This window comes from Sinocyclocheilus grahami, unplaced genomic scaffold, assembly GCF_001515645.1.
Source record: "Sinocyclocheilus grahami isolate Dianchi unplaced genomic scaffold, SAMN03320097.WGS_v1.1 scaffold540.1, whole genome shotgun sequence".
Classification (NCBI taxonomy): domain Eukaryota; kingdom Metazoa; phylum Chordata; class Actinopteri; order Cypriniformes; family Cyprinidae; genus Sinocyclocheilus; species Sinocyclocheilus grahami.
This window is the reverse complement of record NW_015505719.1, coordinates 290,423-302,025: the sequence shown is the minus strand read 5'-3', so window position 1 is coordinate 302,025 and position 11,603 is coordinate 290,423.

Here is an 11,603-nt window from a genome sequence, read left to right as displayed (position 1 = left end):
TTGACTGGTATTAATATACTGTACTTGTGGGGACATTTGGTCCCAAAAACGTAGGGAATACTAGCACCTCCAAGCCCCCCACCCTCCAAACACACATGTGTAAAAATATTTGTTTATTCATACAAAAAAATAATAATAAAATGTAGACTTTGTCTACATTATATGAACTATAGGTGCTAGTTTAAATAAATGTTTGCGATCATTCTGACTTTTGAGTGCAGATTTTATATCTTGGCAAATCTGAGCACTGTTTGAGACAATGTTGAGGCTTTTTATTTACTATCCTTTAAAGCTCATTGTTGTCTAAAGACAAATGAGATGTTATAGAGATCTCTCTTGTGATTTTTCTTTCCTCTAGGTGTGTCTGTAATATGTGTTTGCTTGCTGTGCTACATGAAAGGTCAGGTTTTCATTCATCACACCAATGTGTGTGTTTGTATAATGATGATGTTGTCTACACAGATAACTTCAAATCTATTTATCAGTGTCTATGAGAGCAGACTGGAGATGTTCAGCTGATTGTCTTCATGGTTCGGAGAGTGTTGTCTATGCTTGCACTCTTGCCTAAATCAACACGTTCTCACAGCACTTATGGGTCTGAACCTCTTAGGCCTGTTTCACACATCCTGCGACTTCAGTGGGATTATTAAAAATGTTGAAAAGTAATTTCAGTCAACAATATGTTAATTGATGTTAGATCTGCAGCTCTGTGCAAAAAATAAAGTAATTTCTGGTTTACTTTCCTTAATTGCCAGCCATAAAATGGTTATTGGGAGTGAGCCATTGAGAATTACTACATATTTGATCATCATGAAATATCATTTGCATTAGGACGTGGACCACAATTATATTTGATGCTAATTAATCTACAGAACCAAATCCCAAAGTGTAGCTATAAATGGCCTAAATATACTGAATTCAGTCGAATTTATGCAATATAAAGTGCTTTTGTGTGTGTTTACATGCACTATTATTTACTTATTTATTTGCCTTGATATATCCAAAAAGAAAGCTGTCAGATTCAACTGTTTATATGCTTATTTATTTTCCTTTTGATCAGAATATTTTAGGTCTATAGACCTTAGAGTAGTGCCATGTGTAATTTTTGATTAACGGGAATGAAAATAAGACTGAGGGAAGGAAGGGTAGTACATGCAATGGATGTAACTGTTGTTTAACATCATAACAATTGTTCAGCTGAATAAAAATCAGTAGACGAAACCACAATTAAACAGTTTTGAAAGTTGAGTTCTGAGCCTATCCCTCATAGTCTCATTTTCATCCGCATTAAAATCAATATGGTGTCTGAACTGAGATAGGTCTATACCAATAATCCAATTTAAATTTAATTTAAATTAAGCTCATTTGGATCGATTTAGGTGTTTACATGAAGGCTTTTCAGCCCAATTGAGCAATAAATCTGATTCAATTCTGATTGTATAGCTGCATGTAAGAATAGCGTGTTGAAGTTTTTTTAATTATGGGTTATTAGATCAGCCTATATTGCTAAATAAGTGTTTTAAGGTGCATTTTAAGTAATTTTTCTACTTAAAGTTTTGTAATCTGTTAATAAGGGTGTCAAAACGTGTGCTGCTCACAGATGCAGGATGCATGAAACAAGCCTTAGTCATTTAGTTTTCCGAGAACACGCTCTGAGGTGCACAAAGTGGCAGTCACAAAGACACACACACAAACAGCTGTCTGCCTTTGCACCCCCGGTGATACATAATCTGGGGTGGCTTTGAGGAACAGCGACATTTTCACGGATGTTAAAATGACATTCCAGTAATTTCCATGGGTCGTAAAGACCTACAGCTAGCAGCATGAGACATGAACCACCATATGATCTAAGGCACAGATGTGAGGATATTACACACACACACACACACACACACACAGACAAAGCAGTCTGTAAGAATGGAAGGGGGCAGATGAAAGAGAGAGAAAAAGAGAGTGAGAGGGTTGTGACAGCAACACATGCCTATATTTGCAGAAAAGAGGTAGGGAAACAGCTGAGAGGTTTTTAGATGCAAGTGTTTTTTGGCAGAGCTTGTCCACTTAGTTTTGCTCTCTTTCTCTCCCTCTCTCTCTCTCTCTCTGTCTCTCTTCCTTTCTTTCTGTCTTTCCTTTCCGCCAACAGCCTTGTTAAATGTGATGATGAAAACATTTCCACATGTGCTACCGATTTGACCTGCTCTCTCCCATGCGCAAAAAACCCTTGTTTCTACAACACATTCTGATAAAAACACTGTGGAATCTTAAAAGACATTCTCTGTTTAATGTAACTAATTCTAACGGATTTAGCTATTGCTGGAGTATTAACGGCACAGAGTGAAAATGATTTAATTTATTCATTAAAATTATTTGGATCAGGGCTGATGCACTGACAAAGCCAGGAAACAGTATCAGGAAATCTTAAAATCTGTCAGCACAGTCTAAAACTGGTCTCAAAGTGTGTTTAAAAAGTTCATTGTGTGAAAAGACAGAGTGTCTGTAAAGGCAAGGCAATTACTCATTTTGATCTGATGGATTTGGAAAGATTATCTTTAAGGAAACTCAGGAACAGACACACAAACATGTTCACTTAGCTATTTAAAAGGGGAATACCATGACTTCTTGTGTGTGAATATGAACTCTCTGAGTATCTGAAAAAAAGAATTGTTGCTCTACATAAAGACGTGGTGTAGGCTATAAGAAGATTGCCAAGACCCTGAAACTGTGCTGCAGCACGGTGGCCAAGACCATACAGTGGTTTAACAGGACAGGTTCCACTCAGAACAGGCTTCGCCATGGTCGACCAAAGAAGTTGAGTGCACGTGCTCAGCGTCATATTCAGAGGTTGTGTTTGGGAAATAGACGTATGAGTGCTGCCAGCATTGCTGCAGAGGTTTAAGGGGTGGGGGGTCAGCCTGTCAGTGCTCAGACCATACGCCGCACACTGCACCAAACTGGTCTGCATGGCTGTTGTCCCAGAAGGAAACCTCTTCTAAAGATGATGCACAAGAAAGCCCGCAAACAATTTGCTGAAGACAAGCAGACTAAGGACATGGATTACTGGAACCATGTCCTGTGGTCTGATGAGACCAAGATAAACTTATTTGGTTCAGATGGTGTCAAGCGTGTGTGGTGGCAACCAGGTGAGGAGTACAAAGACAAGTGTGTCTTGCCTACAGTCAAGCATGGTGGTGGGAGTGTCATGGTCTGGGGCTGCATGAGTGCCAACATGTACTGTGACATACTGAAGCAATGCTGGAAAATAATGGTGGCCACACAAAATATTGACACTTTGGGCCCAATTTGGACATTTTCACTTAGGGGTGTACTCACTTTTGTGGCCAGCGGTTTAGACATTAATGGCTGTGTGTTGAGTTATTTTGAGGGGACAGCAAATTTACACTGTTATACAAGCTGTACACTCACTAATTTACATTGTAGCATACACACACACACACACACACACTTATATATATATACACACATACTGTATATATGTACACTTATACACTTGCATGCATATATATACACTTAAAGAAATGTGGATACCACAATACAGTGTTTTTTCAGTATTTTATATGAATGTATTGTATATTAATTATATATAATTTTATGTACATTTTAATAAAATATTTTTTTCTGTATTTTAAATTTATGTTTGAGTATAGGATACTTTAAATTGAGATTTTTATTTCACAAAAATATTAAGCAGCACAACTGTTTTCAGCTCTGATAATAATTAGAAATATTGTTGGAGTACAAAATCATCAGCATATTAGAATGATTTCTGAAGGATCATAAAACACTGAAAACCGGAGTAATGACTTCTGAAAATAAAGTATTGCTATTACAGGAGTAAATTACATTTTAAAATATTTTAACATTCTAAATTCTAATGATATTTCACAATATATATATTTTTTTCAATCAAATGAATGCAGCCTTGGTAAGCATTAGACTTCTTTCAAACTAATAAAAAATTTTTTACCAACTCAAAACTTTTAAACCCAAGTTCACTCACACACACATAGTTACATATTCTGATGTTGTTACACAGATGTAAAATAATTATGTCTTTATGACTCTGGAGTGCATTCTTATTGTATGATGTCCACTGAACCTAAACGTATTTCAGAGGAATTAAGTCATTTCTCTCGCTGTCATTACAGCTGAGAATGAACTGAACCAATCAGCAAAGAGAAATCTGCCCCTAGATTGACCCTCAAGACAATGATCCTCTTTCTGTCATCCGGTCCATCTTTCCTGTCTTTTTTTCCCATGCACCCAAATGCCTTCTCTTTCTCTCTTTCACTCTCATACTAGAAAGAATCAAAAAAGACTCACCACAGGTTATCATTCACCAATGCTCAGCTAGCATGTAGTTCTCAAAGGTATGATTTCTGAGGTCTGCATCAGACTCAGGGTGTGAAAGCACCCTTGTATTTAGTCAGAAGACTGTCTGAATTGTTCCTCAACACACAGACTACTGCACCATTGACTAAGACAACAGGCTTTATCTCTTTCTCCTTCTGCTCCATTATTCAATGCTGATCAATACATGGAATTCCTTTGAAGACTGAGGCACAGGTTTGTTTGTTTTGTGATTATGTGTGTGTGTTTGTGGTGGTGGGGTCTTCTGGGATGGTGTATGCTGTGATATTGAGTTATTTTGCTATGAAACACTCTTACCATCTAGAACACATGAAACAAGGATGCCAGAGTCAAACATCATTCTTCAAGTGTTTGATTTCTTCAGGCAGTGCGACAGGTTGCTCTCTTGAGAACCTCTGTATGCTAGACTGCACAATGTACTGTTTGGTCTAAGGGGAGGAATGGTTTGGGGCAGAAAACCTTGCTCTTTCTCCCACACATGTACACACTTTCTCTTTGTTTCTCTCTGCATGAATGGGGTCTGTACTGGCGGCATCAGCTAATCCTGCTGGAATGCTGGAGGAATGTGAAAGATGAGTCAGGGATTGAGAGAGAGAGAGAGATTGAGAAAGAGGGATTATGTGGGTAGCATGTCAGGAATTATCTAATGCTCCTTCCTCCCACAGCCACACACGACCACCATGCATGTAGAAAATTGGATCAGCTGAGTTCATTTTTTTTGTACAGTTTTCCTCTTAATCATTCACTTGCCATTTTCTGTGACTGAACACTTAATACAATAATCACACAAACACACAAAATTACAATGGTTTACATGTTTTATGGGGACATTACATAGGTGTACATATGGTTTTTATACAAACTGTATGTTCTATCCCCTAAACCTACGCCTCACCCAGAACTTTCTGCATTTTTAGATTTTCAAAAAACTTAATTCTATATGATTTATAAGCTGTTTTCCTCACATGGTTAAAAAAAATGTCCCCTCAAGGAACAAATTTACTGGTTTTACAACCATCGTGGGGACATTTGGTCCCCATAATGTAGGGAATACCAAGTACACACACTCAAAAATAATTTTACGTTTTGAACAGTAGTGAATGATAATTATTATATAGAAAATCTTTTTTTAATTATTATCATTTGATTATCTTTCAGGTGTTTTTCATGCCATGTTTTCTTCAAGAGAGTATATTTTTACTAACATTCTTTGTTTCATCATGATGCATCTCATCTTCATTTTCACTGAGAAATCAGAAAAAAAACAACCTTTAACAACATTTAAAGACCGATATTGTTCAAAGATCATATAATCCTCATCAATATTGACATTAAAACACATTTTAGGCTTTATATTAAGAATTGTGCACAAGTACTCCAAATAAAGTTTAATTATAATTTTTTTATCAGCAAGTCTCGAGCAATTGTTAGTAAATATGTTAATAGATTTTAGCTATATTTAGTATGACAAATGTATTTTAAATATATTACTTTTTTACTAGGGTTAACACTGTTCAGAAGGGAAAAGTAGTCTTTCTTTATAATTACCTGAGTGTTGTTTTGGCCTGTTTTAGTTATATCAATCTGTATGCAAATGCTTTGGCAGTATGAATGTAAAATATTTGTCACACTGATTAAAAACTGAGATGGAGAGACTGATAAACCGTACATGTTGTAGGTGCAACATCAAACAAACTTTTTAGGACCAGTGGAGTTTTTACAAGCATGTCTCCACACAGTCAGCGGGACAGCTTATGTTGTCTGCAGTGTCCAGTGGCTTCTACATTAAACTTGAGTTTGTCTCCATACCTGGGTGGTTTGTTTTCGTATTTTTTCCTCTTGAAAGCTGCATGGATGTGAGACATGTTTTATCAGGACCCGTTCGGTCTGACGGTTGGCACATTGCGTAAAGTTTTAGCTCTTGTAAACCTGCATGTCTGTGCTTGTCTTCTGATGCTGTTTGGCTTTGTTTCATCCACAAATCAGGACAAACCAGACAATGTGGGTAAATTACTGTAACTGACTAGCTGCAGGGCATTTTTTTTGTCTGTCTGTCTGTCTGTCTGTCTTTCGGTCTGAATGCTCAAAGGGAAAATAATTACTGTCCGGACTGATGTCACCCTAAACCAGAGTCAAGGACAGAGAAAAAATAATGAAGCAGAGAGATTCCACTAGTGTCACGCTTGGGGCTTGGAGAGCTGGTTTGACATCATTCAAGTCCTACACACACACACACAAACACAATCACACAAGCCTAATATCGGATGACTCCCCTCAAGGATCATATAAATGACACATCACTGCAGGGGACGACTTCTGTCAATTTAGGCTTTTCTTCATCTACCGCACACATAAATCAATGGATGGACATTTGCACTGTAGAGTCAAGCACATGGAGGTGTTTCATTGTGAATGTGTGTTTGTATGGGAACGTGTGTGTGTGTGATCATTGGCTGAAACACTCTACAGACTGATGGAGCAGTAACCGCTTTGCAGAGCTTATAGAGAGAGAAAGAGAAGGTTTTTTCCTGTTAATGTTTGTCAATATAGTCGGGAAACAGTGTTGACTGCATTTGTCAAGCTCAATCATTCAACACCGTTACCAACATTAATGTAAGAATCAGTTGAACTAATGGGAAATATAAATGTATTAATAATTATAAAGCAATACTTGGGTCCCTTACTAGCCTTAGGCTAATATTTTAATTTATTTGATTTGTTTTTTCCATTAAATTAAATCGAGTTTTATGTATTTTTGTTCATTTTGTCAATTATATTTTGATATTTAATCTTTATTGATATATTTATTTATTCAATTTTTTTAATTTATGGGAAATATACATTTATCAATAACTATAATGCAACACTTGGGTTTTAATCTAGCTATAGGCTAATGTATTAAATTATTTCATTCATTTTTATTTTTATGTATTCATCAGTTCATGATTTTTTTACAATTTTTTTTTTGTACTTATTGTCTATTATATTTTGCTATGTGTACCATGATATTTTGATATTTACATTTATTTTATACATTTTATTTTATTATATAATATTTTTACTTTTAGTGTAAGAACAATTATCTTCTGAATTAAATTTATATGAAATATTTATCAATAATATAAAGCAACAGTTGGGTCCCATGCTAGCTTTAGACTAACTATTTATTTTTATTTATTCATTAATTTATGCGAATATGTTTTAATGCATATTTTGTACATGCCTATTACAATTTGAAATGTTTGTATTTTTATTAATATTTGTATTTTTTTCAGCAATTTTTATTTTATTACAAAAACAGACAAATCTAAATTTTACATTTATATTTAGACATGTTAAGTAACATGCATACAAAAACTGTAAACTAATAGACATCAAAATAACTAGTAACACTTTAGACTAGGAAATATATTTACTATTAATTAAGAGTTCTTCAAACTCGTAGTTTGCTGCTTTTTGGTAGTAATATAGTTGTTTGTAGTAGTTATGTTCATGCAGAATAAGCCATGTGCTTTATAACTACTAATAAACAGCCAATATACAAGTAATAAGCAACTAGTTAGTGAATAGTGTTCCCTAATCTAAAGTGTTACCAAATTACTTCCTTTGACCTCTAAACATTTTCTGAAGGCTAAAGGTGCTGTAAGCAATTTCAGCTATTTCTCTAACTTCCGCCACTAATTCTCCAAAGACATGTCAGCCATCTGAATGTCAGGAAAGATGAATTGATTGACAAGCAAAGAGTGTTTCTGATTAGCTGCTTCCTTGACTCTTCTTTGTTGTTTAGGTGTCTTGGGCTGTCAGAGAAACGTGAGATTTGTTTTCCAGGACGCGTTCAGGGCGATTACAATAATGTTAGCATACTCAATTTGTGCTCATTTTCAGTCTAGACCTCTTTCTCTTAAATCCATTCTGTCTCCTCGTCCAGTTTCCATCAGAAGCGTAGTGCGTGAAAGTATCATGTAACCCCAGTGGGCGTTAGGGGATCTTATCGTTAAGGCTAACAGCTAGCGGCAGTGAGTGAGATATAGGGGCTGCTGTCGCGCTGGTCCAGCTCCTGCGGTTAATGAGCACGGGGGCCGTTAGCTGCAGACACAGCTGCTATGATTTAGGCGCCAGTCATCTCTCCATCCCACTACTGACAGATGAGGCGCTGGAGCAATATGTTCTGGGTGAAATCAGAGAGAGCGTATTGAGTTGTCTAGGTGTGTGTGTGTGTGTGTGTGTGGGTGGGTGGGTGGGTTGTGCAGTCTGCCTTAACACTTTTCGTTTCACTTGCCGTGTATCGCATTATATTGAGTGAATGAAATGAACCTATAGCACTATTTAAAGAGATAGTTCACCCAAAAATGACAGTACTGTTGTTATTACTCTCATGTCATTCCGAACTCTTCTGGAATGTCTTTCTTTTGTAGGCCACAAACTGTAACGTTAGGATGTCCATGCTGCAATTTTCCATTCAATGAAAATAAATATAATTTGTATCCATTTTTTTCAAGTTTAATTTGATTAATTTTGTTTAATTTTATTTCAATGTATTTGTTTTATTTATTTATTTTTGTTAGATGTATTTTGAGTTTATTGTGAAATAGTTATAAAATATTTATACTATATTATTAAAAAAATGTCTTGGAATAAACTTGGAATAAAATAAACATTAATTGACTAAAGTAACTTTTATATAAAATAGATTTTATATAAAATGTTTTATTTCATCTATTAGTTTATCTTGAAATACTAAAATAACAAAAATAAAACTTAAAAAAAAACTAGACATTTGAAATAATGACAACACACAAAATGAAAGTGAAAACAAAACAAAAAATCTCAAAATAAAACCTACATTTAAAATATTGACAAAAAATATAATAATATGTCAGTGATAAATTAATTAATTTATTATTTTCTTTTTCTTTTTGCAATTATTTATTCTTTCCAGCACTCAACAGTAAAATTTTGTACTGGTCGGGCTAAAAGTTTGTAGTTTTAGATTTCTACTTGTCAACATTTTCTTACACACCAACACAGAAGATTGTAAATATATAAGTTAATTTAATTATATTATATAAAAAATATATTTTAAATAAAAATGATTATATATTGAATTAAAATATAATTCAATTTATATTAAATTTTTTTAAGTTTTAAAACAAAAAAGAAAAAAATAAAGAAAAGAAAAAAAACATTTAAAATGTACATGTATTTAATCTTTTTTTATTTTTATTTAATATTTATTGTAAAATTATTTGAAAAAGAAATTAACAGAATTGAATTGTTTCTCTTACTATACATCTTTAAAGCATATTTTATAGCATATTTTTCAATATTTCCATCAAATGTTTTCTTTAAGGATACACATGATTCATCAAAAAAATTAAGGTTTTGTATTTTACCTGGTATGAACAGCCTTTAAACATCAATCAGCAAACTTACTTTTGCAATCACTTTTGCAGTGAGCAAACTAACTAACCGATTAAGTCGAGTGAAACAAGGGGCAGTGGCATTGCAGCAATGGAGTGAATGAATGAGAGGTCAGTGAAAGAATGAGTTCAGTATTGACAGAGGGTCAGAACGAGAAGGAATCCTCAGGCTGATGGATGAGAGTCAGCCTTTGAGAAGAGACAGAGCTGCAGACACAGGAGCGCAGCGCAGAAACAGACAGATGGTCAGACGGATGAGTGTGAGTCCTCTCTGCCGGATGGACGGACGGTCACACTGCTCAGAGCGGGTTCGGGTGAGGAGTCAGAGTTCACGCTGGGTTTAGGGTCACCCTCACCGACACAGACTGATGAGCCAAAGGAATGTTCTTAAAATTCTACATCAACTTTTTCACAAGCTGTCTGAAACTCTTGTCAGCCTGACAGGTGATATGAATGACCAGTTAATTAGTGTAGAGGTTAGATGGGTTATCTATCTATCTATCTATCTATCTATCTATCTATCTATCTATCTATCTATCTATCTATCTATCTATCTATCTGTCTGTCTGTCTGTCTGTCTGTCTGTCTGTCTGTCTGTCTGTCTGTCTGTCAGTCTATCTATCTATCTATCTATCTATCTATCTATCTATCTATCTATCTATCTATCTATATCTATCTATCTATCTATCTATCTATCTATCTATCTATCTATCTATCTATCTATCTATCTATCTATCTATCTATCTATCTATCTATCTGTCTGTCTGTCTGTCTGTCTGTCTGTCTGTCTGTCTGTCTGTCTTTCCGTCAGTCAGTCAGTCAGTCTATCTATCTATCTATCTATCTATCTATCTATCTGTCTGTCTGTCTGTCTGTCTGTCTGTCTGTCTGTCTGTCTGTCTGTCTGTCTGTCTGTCTGTTTGTCTGTCTGTCATTCCGTCAGTCAGTCATTCTATCTATCTGTCTGTCTGTCTGTCTGTCTGTCGTTCTATCGTTCTGTCATTCCGTCTGTCTATCGTTCTGTCATTCTATCTATCTATCTATCTATCTATCTATCTATCTATCTATCTATCTATCTATCTATCTGTCTGTCTGTCTGTCTGTCTGTCTGTCTGTCTGTCTATCGTTCTATCGTTCTGTCATTCCGTCTGTCTGTCATTCTATCGTTCTGTCATTCCTTTTATCTATCTATCTATCTATCTATCTATCTATCTATCTATCTATCTATCTATCTCTGTCTGTCTGTTTATCATTCTATCATTTCTTCTGTCTCTGTCTATTCATCATTCTGTCTGTCTCTGTCTATCTGTGTATCATTCTAGCGCTCTATCACTCTTTCTATCTGTGTATCATTCTAGCGTTTTATCATTCTTTCTATCTGTGTATCATTCTAGCGTTCTATCACTCTGTCTATCATTATATCGAGCGACTGATCCACCAACCCCATATAAAGAAAGTTTCAGTTAGGTAGTTTCAGGCTCTGTATCACAGTTTTCCCAATTTCCAGAGATCCCTGAGGGAACTGGAGTTTTTAAAGACTTACAGTAACTGAAATCCTCCTCCTCCTCCTTCCCTTCTTTCTCTCTTCTCACTGGTGTGCACTTTGTGCTGTCTGGCAGCAGATCAAAGCACATTTGTGAATGTCACCCATGGGTATGGAAAAGGGAAAAGGAGAGATCGGGAGAAATGAGATAAACCATTCATTAGTGACAAACTAAACTCTGACCGTTCCGTTTAATGTGGGCATAGTTCAAGACTTCGGCATTTATGTGTATTCCCACCCCTTTCTCCTCCCCT